We start from the raw sequence: 13,791 nt of genomic DNA on the forward strand, positions 1-13,791 counted from the left end.
AGATTGACGAAGTACACTGCTGAGGGGAGCAGCGGGCGGGTCAGGAGAGGTCTGCCACGCCATGTGGTCACCTCCGGGGCAGGCGGTAATCGAACCCGTGCGGAAGCGGCTTTAGATTCTCAGTGCTGTGCTTTAACCCGCTGCGCCACCAGGGAGGGCCTCTAAAAGTCCTTTTTTAAAAAGTCCAAAGAGGGTTAGAACAAAATAAAAGCATAGGAAATTATGAGTTCTTCCATCCATGTAGGAAACTCACTGCCTTTTCTAAGTCATCAAACCATTAACTTTTTCTTTTTTAAGATTTATTTATTTATGCATAAAGAGCTGGGGTACAGGCCAGAGGTGCAGGGGCAGTGAGAGGCTTCACCAGAGACAGAGTGGGGAACAGAACAGGTAGATCAACGAAGTACACTGCTGAGGGGAGCAGCAGGCAGTCAGGAGAGGTCTTCTGTGCCATGTGGATCACCTCCGGGATGGGGATCGAACTCATGCTGAAGTGGCTTTAGCTTCTTAGTGCTGTGCTTTAAGCCGCTGAGCCACCAGAGAGGGCCCAAAGCATTAACTTTTTTATTTCCAATGGCTTGTAACAGTAATTCAACTTTTACTATAAGAGCACCTCTCAAAAACTCCTGAAACATACTAATTTAAAATATTGAAATTCATCATATTTTTCAACAAAGCAATTCCATTTGAAATTGTTGGAGTCACTCCTTCTAGTGACTCCATAAAATGGTCCCTTAATTTTCCTCCTACCTTTCTCCTAAGCAATGGAATTTCTTAGGGTTCTGCTATAGGTTTCTTTCCTTACCCTACTCATCTATCTCCTAAGTCATCAATTTCATGGTTTCAGTTATCACCTACAATGCTAAGGACTAACTCTTTTTCTGTAGCCTAGACCTTCTTTCTAAACAATAGGCTTATATATACAACTGTCTCTAAACACAATATAAGTGCCTTTTATTCACCTCAAAACTAACATGTACAAAACTAACGTCTCCTTTCCCCCACCATTTTTTTACTCCTTTATTCTTTCTCTGTGAATGGTACCACCATACACTCTGTGACCCAGTATAGAAAACTACAAGATATTTTGGCCCATCTTTTTTCAACTCCCACAAGAAATTGTATTTCATGTTTCTAAAATCCACCCACATCTTTCTACCACCCCTATCGTCACCTGTAATAAATCCTTAATTTATGCACTATTAGCTGATGCCCTCTTAATGAAAATTTTTCCAACCAACTTACTCTCCACACAGCAGTCAAAAACATTCTTATAAATCTAAAGTCACAACACAGTACCCTATAATGTATTTTAAAACCTTCAAATTTTGTACTGGCTGCTGCATATAACAGCAGTTCATTTCTTTGTTTCTGTTGTGGAGCACTCCATTGTATGGATGTATCAGTGTGTTTATAAAACCTTTTTTTCCAAAGGGCTTACTTTCACTTGGAATATTACAACTAAAATGGCTATGGATATTTTTTGCTTTCAAGTCTTTAGACATATATTTTCCTTTTTTTCTAGGCAAAGACCTCCAAGTAGATTGCTGGATCATATATTAAATATGTGTTCAGCTTTATAAGAAACTGCCAAATTACTTTCTAATGTGATTTTTCATTTTACATTCCTATCAATATAGGAGAGTTCTTTGTTCTACCTTCTTGTCAACACTTGCTATAATCAGTCATTTTAATTTTATTTAGTCAAGGGGAAGTACAGTGGTATTACCTGGTTTTGATTTGCATCTTTCTAATGACTAATGATGTTTAATGCTTTTTCTTATACCCTTTTACCATTCATATATCTTCTTTAGTGAAGTATCTGTTCAAATCTTTAGCCACTTCTGTAAGATTCTTTGACTTTTCATTAATAGCTATAAAGTTGACTATATAGTTCCAGTACAAGTAATTTATTAAATATGTTTTAAAAATATTTTCCCACAGTGCAACCTTTTTATTTTCTTAAGAATGCTTTTGAAAAGCAAAATATTTCAACTTTATGGGGCATAATTTATCTAACTTTCTTTTATGCCATACTTTATTTAACAGTTGTAGTAATTGTCTAGTTTTCCTACTACAGTGTAAGCTCAATGAGGAGATACTACAAGTTTCTTACTATTTTATGTCCTCTGCCTCACATGTAATGCATGCAACACCTGCCATATAAGGCATTCCATAATATTTAATAAATTAATTATAATTAGTAAAAATATGGAACTACAACAAAGTCTATACTACAAACCAGCCAAATTACCTGCCATACGGATAGCCTGTTAGACTGCCATGTGTTGTATCATGTAGTTCTATTATTTTTACATCCCTTCTTCTTGGCTACAAATTAGTATTCTAATGAGAAGCAAGGGCTTTCAATCCTCAAGCTGACCATTTAACAGTACAGGGGTTTGATGTGGAAAAATCTGTTGAAACAGAAAAATTAGACAAATAAATAGCAACTAAACCAGAAGTGTGGTTCTGATAGATTAGTCCATAATTGCAGGCACAGGGGGAAAGGAAAACAACTACTTAGCATTAACATGAGTACTCAGTAGCAGTGATCTCTAGACAAAAACTGTCAAGGAGATTTAAGGGAGTAGTTCTGGTAACAATTTACAATCTTGAAATATGAACACAGGACTTGATTTTAAATGTTTTGACTTAAGAGTCAAAAAGCTTCCTTGCTGGAAGGAAGGAAGGAAAAATCAGAGAGGTTGGCCTTAGGTAGCAGTTTCATTAGAAAGTATTTTTAAAATTCAGGTTTTTTTTTTTTTCTTAATGAAAAAGGATAAAATGAACAAAAAAGATACAGGAAAATGCAAGGTCACTAAAAACATAAGAGCAAAAAATTTCAAGATTGGGGCATGAACCCATGTCAGAAGCAGCAGCAACATAGAGAGTAAGAACTCAAACATCCTATCTGGAGATGAGTAAATGAGAAAGAACAAATATTATAAGATGGATTCACAATAAAAATATAATAAAACAAGAGCTTAATTTACAATCATGAAACATCCAACAAAGTTTTGAAATGTCTTAAAGGGCCATCATCAACAAAATGAAATAGATAGGAAAAATAAAGTCACCAGGAAGCTAGTGAGCCAGTGAGAGGCATCAAGAAGAAAGGCATTAATCAGGGAAATATAACCACTATTTTTCTGAAATTCCTGCTATTATTAAATACCACAGCACTCCTTGAAGTTTGAAAACATTTTGTGGATTTGGAAGCAGTACCCTAGAGAGCATTCAGTTTTGAAGAAAAAGGAGCCAAAAAATAACCACCAGGATTGCATAAGAAGTTAAATGCAATCTTTCTTTGAAGGTACTCACTGAATTTACAATCAGGAGCTTCTAATTGATAACGCTTTGATAGCACAAAAGGTCACCATGGATTACTTAGTCCCACTTTGCAACACACTGTGCTCTTCACAAACATTAGCAATTAGCTGTAATAAATAATGGCATGAGTCACTCCTTTCAAACACAGATTCACATCCTAAATTCCCCTTACCTGCAGTAAACAGCAATAGGAACTGGTCTTCGCTGTAAATACTTTTTTTATAACACAGTTAAATTCAACTCTGAAACTTGTCTGATTTCTCCTTCATTTAATACATACATTTACATGTGTGTAAATCTACTCCTCATGATACAAAAACTTATTTTTAAATAAAATCCCTATCATAAGTGATATATATGAACCTATCATTTTTGTAAAGCTTGTTAATTAAATTATTCCTTTTTTAACCAAAACCCTTTATTGTCCTAATGATTTATTATTTTAATTCAGTCCAACTGGCAAGAAGGAATTAGGTACCATTCTGTTGTAACATGTCTCATTCCCATTCCAATTTTGTTCCCAATAAATGTGTTACAGTTCTTCCATTGGCAGTCAAAGAAACTTCATACAAAAGCAGCATTTACTTGCAGTTATAACAGAGCCAAGTAATACATATGCTATTTGACAGTTTGGAATATCTGTTTTCCAGCATTCATCTGGAGCTGTTATTGGAGCCATTAAAATTATTTTTTTACAGTTTTTAAAGGCCCAAGACATATTAATTTGTCCTGATGGATGGTATAATGTGCTCATGTAAAAGAAAAACAAGTATTACATAAAACATGACTAAACTTTCAACCACCTCCTTTCTTTACCTTTCTTTTGATTATATATACTTAATTTATTCTCCACTGAAAATAGAAACCAATAAAAAATAAAACCCCTTTGTGATTTACTTTTTTACTTAGTGATATTCACACCCCATCATAATGAGCAATACCATTTTTGATCTGAAAGAAGACTGAAACTTTTACTTTCACATAAAAATAAACACATCGTCTGATAGTAGAAGAGAACTTTGTACAAAATGCCACATTTAAACAAGCCCATTTAGTGCTGCATTTCATTAAAAATGGCCTGTCTTAAATCAGACAGGCTCTCCTACAAGGAGCCAATCTTTATCTTTATTTAAACTCAGAATGTGTGGCTTGTCTGTCATGATAAAAGACATTGCCTTCTTTGTATAAGAGCAGACATTAAAGCTAAGGAGCAGGGTGGGCCTTTTTAACCATCCAGGCCAATTCAATTTACAAACAGATTGCATTCAAAGGCTCTTTTGTCAGTCTATTGTGGGATGTTTAAAGCATTTTAAGATAGAAGCAATGTTATACTCAGTAGTTAGGCTCTTAGGAAAAGCTTAAGACCAAAATATACCTGTGCTAAATAATATTAAAAGAAATATGCACAAAGTTTCTATCACAAAATCAATTTAGAGTTCCAACTTTTATGCCGGTGACATAGCCTCCCAGTAATACTCTTTTCATTGCTTCTACTCTCCATGTTGGACAATAGGAGTTGAACCTCCTCGGCCTAAATATAAGCTAGTGCTGGCCACTATTATTTGGAGCCATGGATTTGGACATAGGAGAATCACATATGAGAGGTGAAGATAGAAACTGGGGTCATGGAGTGGAAATAAGTGCTGCTATGAAAACTGGTGTATAAATATCTATCTCTTCAAGGTCCTGCTATGTATCTAGAAGTGGAAATTACAAAATTATGTGATAACTCCAGTTTTAATTTTTCAGGAATGATCTAGCTATTTTCCATAACAGTTGTGTTATTTTATTCCCACCAAGAGTGGGATGCACATGTGTTCCAATTTTCTCTGCATCCTTACCAACACTTGCTACTTTCTGGTATTTGAATATTAGTCATCCTAGTGGCCGTGATTTTGATTTGCATTTCTCTAACGACCAGTAAAGTCATCTGGTTTCCTAAGGTAGAATAGATGGGCTTATGGAAGTTGCTCAGCTAGTGGAATGCAGATGATGAGGGGGATAATTGAGGTCAATACCACAGTTTGCCTCAACTGATACTTAGAATCCTGACAATATATATGAGATTATATGAGAAAGTGAACAGATTTGGTTCTAATCTCTATTGTTCAGATTAATCTGAGTGGCAGATAGAGTATTATATTAATGGGGAAATCATTAGATGACAAGACAGTGTAAAAACAAGTGGTTAATATTGTTAGGTAAGAATTTTCTGTGGGACTGTCACATGACTCTTTAGTTTTTTTAATATCCTCATATTCTGTGCTTATTTCCATTCTACCTATAAAAATAAGTCCTACAGATGTTGTACATATGAAAATGATAAAGATATTCTTGATGATTTTAATATTAGTAGATTAAGTATCCATCAGTTAAGACTAATTTAAGAAATGTTGATACATTCACACAAAAGTCATTAAAAATGATGAAGCGGCCCTCCCTGGTGGCGCAGCGGGTTAAAGCACAGCACTGAGAATCTAAAGCCGCTTCCGCATGAGTTCGATTCCCCCCTGCCCCGGAGGTGACCACATGGTGTGGCAGACCTCTCCTGACCCGCCCGCTGCTCCCCTCAGCAGTGTACTTCGTCGATCAGCCTGTTCTGTTCCCCGCTCTGTCTCCGGTGAAGCCTCTCACCGCCCCTGAGCCTCTGACCTGTACCCCAGTTCTGTATGCACAAATAAATAAATCTTTAAAAAAAAAAAATGATGAAGCACCTCTTTATGTACTAACAAAAAAGTAATTCCTAAACTATAAAATGTCAAGATAAAACAATAGTATGTATTTTATGTTACAATGTAGGTTTAAATAATACAAGAATATATGACCATGTATATTTTATAAGTATAGGCTTATCTCTAAAAGTCTCCGCAATAAACTAAAGGAATTAGGTGTAAATCCAGGAATCTTTTCTCTATCCCTCAAAACTATTCTCAAATTTTTAAGTAACACTTCTATTTTACTGCTGCTAGAAATTATGTTCCTACCTTAAAATTCTCCTCTTTGAGTGATATCAGCTTAGTGAATTAAAAACCTTAACTGTAAGATCCAAAACCATAAAGTTCTTACAAGAAAATATAGGCAGTTGAGTCTTTGATGGCTGTCTTCAAAATCATCTTTTTACTGAAAGTAAAGGCAAAAGCAAAAATAACCAAGTGGGACTACAAAAAACTAAAAAGTTTCTACACACAGCAATCAAAAGCATCAACAAAATGAAAAGGGCACCTAAAAATTGAAAGAAAATATTTTTAAATTATATATCTGACAAGCAGTTAATATCCAAAATATATAAGGCACCCATACAACTCAACAGCAAATATATATATATACACACCATTCAATAATGTGATTACAAAATGGGCCCTTCCTGGTGGCTCAATGGGTAAGAACACAGCACACTGTAAGCTAGCCGCAGCCGCTTCAGTACATTCAATCCCCAGTCCCGGAGGTGATCCACATGGTGTGGCAGACCTCTGCTGACCCATCAGGTGCTCCCCTCAGCAGTATACTTCGTCTATCTGCCTGTTCTGTTCCCCACTCTGTCTCCGGTGAATCCTCTCACTGCCCTTGCACCTCTGGCTTCTACCCCAGTTCTGTTTGCAGAAATAAATCAATCACTTTAAAAAAAAGAAAGAAAGAAATGGACAGAGAACCTAAGTACGCATTTTTTCTAATGATGGCAATTGTCAAAAAAAATTGATGATTGACATCACTAATCATCAGGAAATGCAAATCAAAACAAAAATTAAACACCACTTCACACCTGTTAGAATGGCTATTATCAAAAGACATGAGAAAACAAATGTTGGTGAGGATATAGAGAAAAGGGAACCCTTGTACATTCCTGGTGGAAATATAACATGGTATACAATCACTATGGAAAATAGTATGGTGCTTCCTCAAATTTTAAAACTATAACTACCATATAATTTAGCAGTCTTCTTCTCAATGCTTATATCCCTTTGTATATATATTCAAAGGAAATGAAATTAAGAGATATCTGCACTGCCATGTTCATTACAGCTTTGTTCATAACAGGCAAGATATGGAAACAACCTAAGTGGCTACTGATTAAGGTATAAAGATGTAGCATATGATCATTAGAATACTTTAAATATATTTATGTAATTATTTACTAAATTATATTCATTAAAATAATCATAAGTTAATTTATTTCATTAAAGATAATTTATAGATCTGGCAAGATGGTGCAGAGCAAAGGTGCTGGGCTCACCTCCCCCATGTACTTATAACCAAGTCTCAAGTAAAACAAGACAACTTCTGAAAGATATGCAGATAACTATCATATACTACAGGAGTGACAGCACAGTGGAAAGGGGTAGGAAAAATGATAATTAAATTGTGCATGGAGTGATACTAGGTCAATATAACCAAGAGTGGGAGGAGTAGCTTCCACATGTAACCTTTCTGCTACCGTTAATTCAAGGGCATTTGCCTTCATTGAAAACCAGGGGCTGTAGTAGAGAAGTGATGCATGGAGTCAGGGTGCACTACTGGACGGCTATAGGTGTAAAGATAGTGATGATTAGTAGCTCAAACCTGTAAATCAAACAAGTAGAGAAAAAGAAACTCTCCTACACTGTTGCTGGGAATGTAAACTAGTTTAGTCCCTGTGGAAAGCAATGTGGAAATTTCTCAAAAGTCTAAAAAAGGATCTGCCATATGACCCAGCATTTCCACTCCTAGGTATCTACCAAGAAAATACAAAAACTCTAATATGAAAAGAAACCTACACCTAAAATATTCAAAGCAGCGCTATGTACAACTTTCAAGCTATGGAAACAACTTTAGTGCCAAATAAACAGATGAGTGAGTGGATCAAGATGTGGTACACACACACACTGGAATGTTATTCAGCAATCTAAATAAATAAATAAATAAATAAACTCATGCTATTTGCAACAACATGGATGGATTTCAAAGGGATAATGCTAAGTGAAATAAGTCAGGAGAAAGATAATAAATACTGCATGGTGTCACTAATACATGGAATATAGAGAAGCCATATTTTAAAAAGGCAAACTTAAAAAATAACCCTTGAAAACCAATTATAAACCCAGCTAGAAGTAGCAGGGGTGGGGAGGGTTAAAAACAGAGGGAAGAAAGCAGAATGGGCTATGGTGGTGGACTATGGGTAAGTTGGTGGCAGGAACCCCACAGTGGTGATACCTGATAGGAGGGGTACTAAATGGTATCTCAATTAAAAAGCTAAGTTGATTTTAAAAATCTAATGTTCCTAGAAGGTAAATCAAAACATATTTATGTTTATGTGATAGCAAAAATAATAAAGCAAATAAATAAATTTTGTAAGTTCTTTGGGAAAAAAATAAAACCCAAGCTTCCTATCATGGACTTGAAGGCATTGTGTATGACATGATTCTAGCCCCCACAGTCCCACCCATATCTACCACCTGTTTTTTTAAAGATGTTTCAGTAACTTTTTTATGAAAGTTTTCTATGAAATTAAAATTCTCCCTTTCACCAATCAAGTAATTTTTTTTTTCATTCTACCAAACTGCCTGTGCCTATACCCCACCTGCCTCCTCCCCCATTCCCTACCCATAGTAGGTTTTATTCCTACTATGTTCTGTGTATAAATGTTTCTAAGTTATTTATATTCCACAGATAAGTGAAACCATTTATTTCTGTCTTTCACTTTTTGACACATTTCACGCAACATAATTACCTTGAAGTCCACCTCTTTTAAGGCCACTCCCTAGACACTCATTGTTCTCCAGCAGCTTTTGGCATCAGCCCCTAAGACATACTTACTCGCACCAGGCCTCCACAGCACCATTCCCTTTGTGGGAAATGTTCTGCCTCTTTATATATCTTCTTCTCATTCCTCAAGGCTTAGCTAATGTATTGATATTCGTTCCCAAAGAGATCTTCCTTGTTCAGTTAATCTAAGGATTGCTGTCATTTACTCTTCATCCCAGAACGTTTTTTATATATAAGAGCTGGGGTGCAGGCCAGAGGTATGGGGGGGGGAACAGAGACAGTGGGGAACAGAGCAGGCAGATCCACTGAAATACACTGCTGAGGGGAGCAGCAGGTGAAACAGGTGTGATGTGCCATGTGGACTAGCTCCCTGGCCAAGGAACAAACTCATGCAGCAGTACTGCTTATAAGTTCATAGTGCTGAGACTTAACCATTTGCACCACTAGGGAAGTCCTCTTCAAACATTCCTTATAGTTACATATTTATTTAACTGCCTCTCTTATTCTACACTGTAAGTCAAATGATAGGAAGAGCCAGGTCTGCTCAACTATAAGTATAGACCAAGTGTTGGATTAAAAAAATTATTTTAGGTTTAATGTATGGAATATTTTGAAGTAGGAATTGGATAGAGATAGAAAGTTTAGAAGTCTTTTTTTGTTTATTTGTTTGTTTGTTTTTTAAGGTATCCAGGAATTACCTAAAGAAAAACATAATTAAAATTGGTGTTAGATCAAAAACGGGGGGGTGGGAGGGATGGAAATGCACGGGACTATGGTGGTGGCACAGGGGTGATTTGGTGATGGGAAACCAGTGGGGATTACAATGGAGATGAAAAAAAATATGCAAAATGATGTAAAAATAAACTTTAAAAAAAAATTGGTGTTAGAAGAAATTTCCAAATCTTTGGGAAAATTGGATAGCTACAATATTTGATCCAGAAGCACTCTAATATCTTTGTAATTAAATAGGCCCACACTGACATGGTAAGTCAATCATTCTTTTTTATCACAATATTAATTTAATATATGATTTGGAGTTGAATTTCAAATTATATCTTCCCATTCTTCCTACCTTCCTATCAGTCCTTGATAACAGGCCCAGAAACTCTGTCATGCTGCATAAAAACAAGATGGGTTTCCCTGACCAAGCCTTGAACATAATACCATATGGTGGCCTGACTAAAACCACACCAGGCCTTCTGAAGGCCATTTCTCTTCCTTATAGTTCTCAAATCGCACATTCCCTTAACCACACTGGACCGATTTATCTAAAGCAGGACATATGTAGTGGATGATGTAGAAGAATGCTCATAAAATATCTGTAAATAGATCAAACACAATACTGCATAGGTGTTGTTCAACAAATACATAGTTAATAAGTTATTTATAATTTATTTTAGCTGGAAAAGTGGAATTTATTTTTTTACACATTATATATATGTACAAGAAAAAAGATTAGAAAGTTATATATCAAAACATTAATAGTGCTATTAGGATTTATACTTTCCAAGGCATTATTTTTGTGCATGTACACAAAATTAAACAACATTCTGTAATTATGAATTATATTACAATCAGGAAAGTTATTTTTATAAACAAACCAATAAACAAAGTTACTATTGATCTCATAGGTTCCCAACAACCTCCATTTTGGCAGCAACTCAGACTGCAATGTTTTATTAGCAAATGAAAGGCGAAGAGAGTAAACTCAGGTTCTGTGAAAGACCTTCTCGGTCAAGCCACTACAAAGTAACACCCCTGCTCACTGACTCTAGAGAAGAAAAGTCAAGGAGCGCAAAGCAAAACATTTCTAAGTTTTCATTTCAGTTGGGTGTGGGTGGTGAAGGGGAACAGGACCTCTTCCAACTGAAAATATTTCTGTTCCAGACTTTGTTGTCAATTCTTCATATGTCAGGTAGAGAGTGAAATAGAATTCAGCTTGATGAAAGAATGCTGCAGACAATAAAGGCATGACAAGGTATCATTTAACTGGAGAGGTTTGTTGTAGCTCCTACACCTTTAGACATGCTCTGTACATGTGGTGCTTGATACTAAAGGCATTTCACTTTTATTTCCAATTCTATTGTTTTTCCTTACATTTTCAGCTTTAAGTCTGGAGTTGTTCACTCAATGATAGTTAAGTGAGGTTACTTAACTAGTTAGTTGTCATGGAAGAGCCAAAAGCACTTGCATTTTTAATTGCAATGTCGTCTGAACAACAGAAAAACTAAGGATAGTTTATATCCATGTTGACCAACATTTATTCGTACAACAAATTCTAATTCCCTCCCTTCAGATGTCACCATTCAAACATTTAAACAAACAAACAAAACCCCTCCTCAAGGCCCTAAATGAGTGAAAAAGAAAGTAACTGGATCAACAATTATGTAAAGATCATACTACCTGATGCGGAACTTGTGTCCAGATACCTAACAAACACCACACAGTTTTAAGAATGAAAATTAAACAAAAGCAGAGGATCTAGCAGTAGCAATTGAATAAGTATAAAGACATCAGTTTATAAGATTTTAAGTATTAAGATCATGTTATAAACAAGTTTCAAAATAGATTAAAAAACAAAAAGTACCCTAATGATGCCATTTCAGAACTGTCAGAGACAAAGAATGGTATTTGTTTAAAGGGATGAATAACAATTCAATGAAAACAGCTTTTGTATTCTTTCAAACAGATATTAAACTATGGGAGAAAAAAGTTATACAAGATAGTTCCTTTTCTTCCAGCCTGAGGCTGACAGAACCTACAGATAAAATGATCCCCTGCCAATTCTCTTTTGGTATTTATAGGATTCTTTATCTAGTTTGATTTATCAATCAGACTTATAGCTATCTGATTTTAAAAACTGTAGAAACAAACATCTACAGTTCCCCCTGCAGTTTATGAGGTTCTGTGCACAAGTAAGAGTGGTTAGGATAAAATTCTAGTATTTTCATAAATGTTAATTACTTTAAACTGGTAATAATGTAATTTATATACTTTTAATTATTTTTTATAGGAAAGGCATGTAACAAGGGAGATAAACTACTGATTTTTTTTTTTTTTTTTAAGATTTATTCATTTGTCGGCCCTCCCTGGTGGCGTAGCGGGTTAGAGCACAGCACAAAAAAGCTTGGGCCACTTCCGCATGAGTTCGACGCCTGCCCCGGAGGAGACCCACATCGTGTGGCAGACCTCTCCTGACCCGCCCACTGCTCCCCTCAGCTGTGTACTTCGTAGATCTGCCTGTTCTGTGCCCCACTCTGTCTCTGGTGAGTCCTCTGCATCTCTGGCCTGTACCCCAGTTCTGTACGAATAAATAAATAAATCTTTAAAAAAAAAAAAATTTATTTGGGCATACAGAACTGGAGTAGAGGCCAGAGGTGCAGGGACAGTGAGAGGCTTCACCGGAGACAGAGTGGGGAGCAGAACAGGCAGATCGACGAAGTACACTGCTGAGGGGAGCAGGGGGCGGGTCAGGAGAGGTCTGCCACACCATGTGGTTACCTCCGGGGCAGGCGGGAATTGAACTCATGCGGAAGAGGCTTCAGCTTCTTAATGCTGTGCTTTAACCCGCTGCATCACCAGGGAAGGCCTACTTTAAATTATTTTAAGCTTTTCATCATAAACACTAATTCTCCCAATAGTGCATCAATAAAATGCAGCCACATGTATCATATCACAGGAATATCGCTTCACTCAAGAAAAGTAGGCATTCTGAAGATGGCAGGTCTACAAGATACACTCACATATGCAAAGCAGGAAAATGCTGATCTAAATGCACTAATTTTGCTACAGACACTTTAGTTCTACTTAAGTGGCCCCTAACTATAAGGCAAAAATACCTCTAACTTGCATCCATGCATCCTACTTTCCCTAGAAAAAGTGTTGCACAGCTACCCATAGAGTAAATATGATTATTGGCAAGGAAATATACTGCTTCTCTATGGGGCATGGTACTTCATTAGAGGTCTTATTTTCTTGTGGAAAAATTATAAGCAAAATGATCTACACTCATGACTAGCAAGTATGAAATAGTGCATGGCTGTTCTATTGGTAAATTCATGCCCAGTAAAATGCCAGGAAACCCTCTGAAACAGAAAACATATTAGTGTTTAAAACATGAGTGTAGGTGACTAAAAGTGAGGCCAAGGTAGGGATTGAGTGCCTTTCAGAGCTCAATACTATTCCACTTGAAGTCAGCTTATCAAGGTGTATGAAGCAATGCAGTGCTTTTTACAGGTGACTTCTGGAGAGAGACACTGTTTAATGCCTGGTATCAATATAGAAATATAAAGTCAAATACATTGTTAATAGAATTGAAGCTCTAGGAACATACACATTTGCATGTGAAAAATTAGTATCAAATAAAGACAGCATTTCAAGTCAGTACTGACTGGCTGGATTATTCAGCTTTACTGAGATATAATTAAAGTGTACTAAATTCCACATTTTAAAAAAAATGATAATTTTTTTGGATAATTTTGACCCTTTGATAATTTTGACCCTTACAAAACTAACATCATAATGAAGATTACAATCAGGTTTTTTTATGTCCCTTTGTAGTCCATCCTTCATGACTTTTCCCCTCTTACCCCAATCCCATCCCAGACAAGGAATGATCTACATGTCACTACAGATTAATGAGCATTTCCTAAAAGAAAAAACTGTATGTAGAATGTATTATATATATAATGTATATGAAAATATATAGACATATATAAC

The 13,791-nt window shown here is 36.0% G+C and overlaps 1 protein-coding gene across 2 annotated transcripts in view; it reads right to left on the reverse strand.

The window, feature by feature from the left end:
- Positions 1 to 13,791, reverse strand: part of MTERF1 (mitochondrial transcription termination factor 1) — a 198,650-nt gene that overhangs the window by 172,050 nt on the left and 12,809 nt on the right. Inside the window, exon 4 of one of the 2 annotated variants that reach the window (XR_001145097.1) lies at positions 10,568 to 11,025. The exons of the other annotated variant lie outside the window; for it this stretch is intronic. The gene's annotated coding sequence lies outside the window, so the exon portion shown is untranslated. Of the gene's footprint in view, positions 1 to 10,567; positions 11,026 to 13,791 lie in introns of those variants that run through there. 2 annotated transcript variants of the gene reach the window in all.

The sequence above is a fragment of the Condylura cristata genome, unplaced genomic scaffold (assembly GCF_000260355.1).
Source record: "Condylura cristata isolate star-nosed mole 26May11 unplaced genomic scaffold, ConCri1.0 scaffold00005, whole genome shotgun sequence".
NCBI classification, from domain to species: Eukaryota; Metazoa; Chordata; class Mammalia; order Eulipotyphla; family Talpidae; genus Condylura; species Condylura cristata.